Source organism: Oncorhynchus keta, unplaced genomic scaffold (genome assembly GCF_023373465.1).
Source record: "Oncorhynchus keta strain PuntledgeMale-10-30-2019 unplaced genomic scaffold, Oket_V2 Un_contig_20327_pilon_pilon, whole genome shotgun sequence".
NCBI lineage: Eukaryota > Metazoa > Chordata > Actinopteri > Salmoniformes > Salmonidae > Oncorhynchus > Oncorhynchus keta.
This window is the reverse complement of record NW_026281939.1, coordinates 61,542-67,510: the sequence shown is the minus strand read 5'-3', so window position 1 is coordinate 67,510 and position 5,969 is coordinate 61,542. Positions and strand designations below refer to the sequence as shown.

At 43.0% G+C, this 5,969-nt stretch overlaps 1 pseudogene; it reads right to left on the bottom strand.

The window, feature by feature from the left end:
* Positions 1-1,380: 1,380 nt before the first annotated feature.
* Positions 1,381-1,941, bottom strand: LOC127920707 (forkhead box protein I1-ema-like; annotated as a pseudogene).
* Between the last annotated feature and the right edge of the window lie 4,028 nt (positions 1,942-5,969).

The window sequence follows — 5,969 nt, the reverse complement described above, 5'->3', positions numbered from 1 at the left end:
TACACACTCTAAAGACAAGCTGTTCAATCACTAGACTGTTACACACTCTTAAGACAAGCTGTTCTATCACTAGACTGTTACACACTCTAAAGACAAGCTGTTCTATCACTAGACTGTTACACACTCTAAAGACAAGCTGTTCAATCCCTAGACTGTTACACACTCTAAAGACAAGCTGTTCTAGCACTAGACTGTTACACACTCGAAAGACGTTCTATCACTAGACTGTTCCACACTCTAAAGACAAGCTGTTCTAGCACTAGACTGTTACACACTCTAAATACGTTCTATCACTAGACTGTTACACACACTCTAAAGACGTTTCTATCACTAGACTGTTACACACTCTAAAGACAAGCTGTTCTAACTAGACTGTTCAAAAGACGTTCTACACTAGACTGTTACACACTCTAAAGACAAGCTGTTCTATGACTAGACTGTTACACACTCTAAAGACGTTCTATCACTAGACTGTTACACACTCTAAAGACAAGCTGTTCTATGACTAGACTGTTACACACTCTAAAGACGTTCTATCACTAGACTGTTACACACTCTAAAGACAAGCTGTTCTATCACTACACTGTTACACACTCTAAAGACAAGCTGTTCTATGACTAGACTGTTACACACTCTAAAGACAAGCTGTTCAATCACTAGACTGTTACACACTCTAAAGACAAGCTGTTCTATCACTAGACTGTTACACACTCTAAAGACAAGCTGTTCAATCCCGAGACTGTTACACACTAAAGACAAGCTGTTACACTAGACTCACCTCTAAAGACAAGCTGTTCTAGCACTAGACTGTTACACTCGAAAGACATTCTAATCACTAGACTGTTACACACTCTAAAGACAAGCTGTTCTATCACTAGACTGTTACACACTCTAAAGACGTTCTATCACTACACTGTAACACACAAGCTCTAGCACTAGACTGTTACACACTCTAAAGACGTTCTATCACTAGACTGTTACACACTCTAAAGACAAGCTGTTCTATCACTAGACTGTTACAAACTCTGAAGACAAGCTGTTCTAGCAATAGACTGTTACACACTCTAAAGACGTTCTATCACTAGACTGTTACACACTCTAAAGACAAGATGTTCTAGCACTAGACTGTTACACACTCCAAAGACAAGTCACAATGGCTACTTAAAGTAAAGACACATCACAACTAAAGTAGAATTTTGACTTGACTAAAAGATTAACAGCAGATTCACATTTGTCTGTCATGACAGATTTGGTTCTGGAGTGCCAGGTTAGATTCAAAATGAATAATTCATCCATCAAATACTGTCATACCTTAGATTGATTGGTTATTTTATTTTGTGGGCTTTTTGTAAAACAAACACATAATGTAGTTAGTCTTACCAGGATCGCCCTCGCCTCTGGGGACCTTCTTGAAGCAGTCCGTTAAGTGACAGGTTGTGCCTGATCGAGTTCTGCCAGCCAGCTTTGCTCTTGTTGTAGAAGGGGAAGTTATCGGCCACATACTGGTAGATCTGACTCAGGGTCAGCCGACGCTCCGGGCGCCGTGGATCGCCATGGCGATGAGGCAGAGTAGGAGTAGGGCGGGCGTACCAGCTTCATCAGGTCTTCCTGTGAGGGCAGAGAGAACCAGCCCAGCTCCCCCAGGGACCCCGCCCGCTGGACCCCAGGTAGGGCCTCTGCATTCCGTAGTGCTGGGGGACGAAGGGGCCCGGGGTTACCTGGAGGCGGCAGTGGCCAGGTAAGGGGAGCGTTGATGCTGGATCCGTTGAACCACAGGTAAGGGTTGGGGAGGAGGTACTGTAGTCGTAGGAGGTGTCGGGGTGCGCTGGGGGGCTGGGGAGCGATGGCGGAGGATAGTAGCAGTCACTGTACATGCTGAGTTCTGGAGGTTCCTGGCCCAAGCTGGGGAACTGGGGGCCACAGCAAGGAGGAGACTGGCCCCTGAGGTTCGAACGACGCCATGGTCAGAATCTCTTGTCTCTCACCTGTGTTGTTCTGGTCCTTGGAAGATGATGACTGTTTCAGTGTCTAAGTTGTGCCCACGGGGTCTCTCTCTCTTTCTCTCTCGTCTGTCGCTCACTGTCTTTGTGTGTGTGTGTGTCTCTCTCTCTCTCTCTCTGTCTCTCTCTCTCTCTACACCTCTACCTGTTTACTCTTTGCCCTCGCTCTGTCAGCACTGTCAACTGTTATAGGTTTCCTGGCAACACCCATTCTGATTGGTTGTTTAGCCAGGTGAGGATTCTGACAGGAGTGTCTGTCAACCAGTTTCTTCAGGCTCCCTCTCTCAAAGGAATATACACCCATACTCTTAGTAAGCGTTCGTTCCATTTTTGTGTTGTGAAGAAAATAAAAAAATTGAATTATTAAATATACATTTCTTGAAACGTGTATGATTGCTGATAATCGCGTCTATACAATTTCCAAATGCCTGTTCACTGAACCTAAATAGTTGGCTTAGTGTTCCTTCTGTAGCTCAGTTAGTAGAGCATGGCGCTTGTAACGCCAGGGTAGTGGGTTCGATTCCGGGACCACCCATACGTAGAATGTATGCACACATGACTGTAAGTCGCTTTGGATAAAGCGTCTGCTAAATGGCATATATTATATTATATTATAGATTACTATTGAATTCTAGAGCCCGTGTTGATGGGGAACATTATAAATATGTCTTTCTTCTCTCCCTCAAATGTGTCTGTTGTTGCCATAACTTTGTAAATTGTATTTTTGGCATCTCAGTCACATGAAAGGGCAGTGGTTCAATTGTAACTTTGTTGCTTTGTTAGAACCTGGGCGCCTCCGTGTGGGGAAAAAAATGTGATAGCACTCAGTAAAATGTGATAGCACCCAGTAAAATGTGATAGCACCCAGTAAAATGTGATAGCACCCAGTAAAATGTGATAGCACCCAGTAAAATGTGATAGCACCCAGTAAAATGTGGTAGCACCCAGTAAAATGTGATAGCACCCAGTAAAATGTGGTAGCACCCAGTAAATGTGATAGCACCCAGTAAAATGTGGTAGCACCCAGTAAAATGTGGTAGCACCCAGTAAAATGTGATAGCACCCAGTTAAATGTGATAGCACCCAGTAAAATGTGGTAGCACCCAGTAAATGTGGCGCACCCAGTAAATGTGATAGCACCCAGTTAAATGTGATAGCACCCAGTAAAATGTGATAGCACCCAGTAAAATGTGATAGCACCCAGTAAAATGTGATAGCACCCAGTAAAATGTGATAGCACCCAGTAAAATGTGATAGCACCCAGTAAAATGTGATAGCACAGTAAATGTGATAGCACTCAGTAAATGTGATAGCACCCAGTAAAAATGTGATAGCACCCAGTAAAATGTGGTAGCACCCAGTAAAATGTGATAGCACCCAGTAAAATGTGATAGCAATCCAGTAAAATGTGGTAGCACCCAGTAAAATGTGATAGCACCCAGTAAAATGTGGTAGCACCCAGTAAAATGTGATAGCACCCAGTAAAATGTGGTAGCACAGTAAAATGTGTGGCACCCAGTAAAAATGTGATAGCACCCAGTAAAATGTGATAAAGCACCCAGTAAATGTGATAAAATCCAGTAAAATGTGGTAGCACCCAATAAAATGTGGTAGCACTCAGTCAAATGTGGTAGCACCTAGTAAAATGTGATAGCACCAATAAAATGTGGTAGCACTCAGTAAAATGATAGCACCCAGTAAAATGTGATAACACCCAGTAAAATGTGGTCCAGACAGCACGAGGTAACACGTTTGTTCCTCGGTGTGGAGAGCATCCAGAGGAAGAGGCCGCTAGATAATGACCCAATATCGTAAGTATTTAGTTCTTGTAAATATTTAAAAAATAAGAAGGTGCCTATTTAATTAAAGTACTCAAAGGTTTGTTATTTTATCCAAGATTGACAAGCTCACTGACTTCACATTTAGTTTACTTTGGATACATTTGGAATGGTTAGCCTTGCCAGCCAACGGAACTAATGTCAGCTAACGGCTACGTAACGTTACACCTGTCAATTAAAGTCATTAAAAAATATATATGTTTGAATTTTATAATTTAAGCTTAAGCACATCCTTGTGTTGTACCAGGTTGCTGTTTATCCATTGATTATGCTATGTTTGTGAAACATTTTCAGTGTGCTTAAGTTCTGCTTGGTTTTGGTGAGCTATTCATTTATGAGATTCAAATCTTCATATGAATATCGCACGTTTATAGATGGCGGAATCTCCGGCTTCATCTGGCGACAATCAAAGGGACTGTGGCAAAAATATGATGGCGTTGAACAAGGGTTTAGAGAGGATGGTGAAGACATGAAAAATCAATCAGGTATGTTGTCGTATTATATGGTAATCGCTACCATTTGAATGTTGTAGGCTGTTTCATGTTCTAATATTTTTACATCTAGATTTTCTGTATGATGATGTATGTAACTGTTATTTTTTCAGAAAGAATAAAGGAAAATAGTTAGTAGCAAAAATAATGTTACTTTACTTATGGCACCACACAGATCTATACCACACAGATCACATAGACAGGGTTTTCTATGCACCACACAGCAACATAAGTTCAACATTCTCGTTCTGCCACACAGATCTATGCACCATACAGATTTCTATCACCATACAGCCACCATACGTCTACGATCTATACAGTTTGACCACACAGACTTACTGTCACTGTTCACCACACAGATATGCACCACACCAGATGCCAACGTCTATGCACCATACAGATCTATGCACCATACAGATCTATGCACCATACAGATCTATGCACCATACAGATCTATGCACCACACAGATCTATGCACCATACAGATCTATGCACCACACAGATCTATGCACCACACAGATCTATGCACCATACAGATCTATGCACCATACAGATCTATGCACCACACAGATCTATGCACCACACAGATCTATGCACCACACAGATCTATGCACCATACAGATCTATGCACCATACAGATCTATGCACCACACAGATCTATGCACCACACAGATCTATGCACCACACAGATCTATGCACCACACAGATCTATGCATGCACCACACAGATTTATGCACCACACAGATCTATGCACCACACAGATCAGATCTATGCACCACACAGATCTATGCACCACAGATCTATGCACCACACAGATCTATGCACCACACAGATCTATGCACCACACAGATCTATGCACCACACAGATCTATGCACCACACAGATCTATGCACCACAGATCAGGTCTATGCACCACACAGATCTATGCACCACACAGATCTATGCACCACACAGATCTATGCACCACACAGATCTATGATCACCACATGCACCACACAGATCGCACTGCAGCTGCCTCTGCAACGCAATGCTGCAGGGCAAACACAGTGTTCCATTGGAAATGAATGTTCTTCTGGTGTGCCCAAATGCAATGACACAGTAGGTGTGATCGAGGTGTTAGACTTAAACCCTAACTTCTTATCGCCTTATAATCCATTAACTACCCACTCTATAATATTCCATTTAGAAAAGTTAATGGGGTTTGTTCATTCTAAATTCTGGGTGTGTTCATTCTAAATTCATTCTAAATTCTGAAGTCATACTCAGTATGAACCCACTTCTGACACTGACAGCCATGTCCCTCTTGTCTCGCCTGTGGTTTCTCAGTGCAGCGGAAGTGGATGACCTATGACCTGGTGGTGCAGCGGGACCAGTCCTGATCCAGCTGATGGATATAGGAGGAGGAAGAAGAGGGGAGGTACAAGTAGAAGAGGAGGTAGATGAGGAGGGGGAGATAGAGGAAGAGGTAGAAGAGGAGGGAGAGAAAGAGGAGGAGGTATATGAGGGGAGATGTAGAAGTGGAGGGGAGAAAGAGGAGGAGGTAGATGAGGAGTAGGAAGAGGGGGAGGAAGAAGAGGGGGAAGTCAAAGAGGAGGGGGAGGAAGAGGAGGAGTGGGAGGAAAAGGAGAAAATGGAAATGT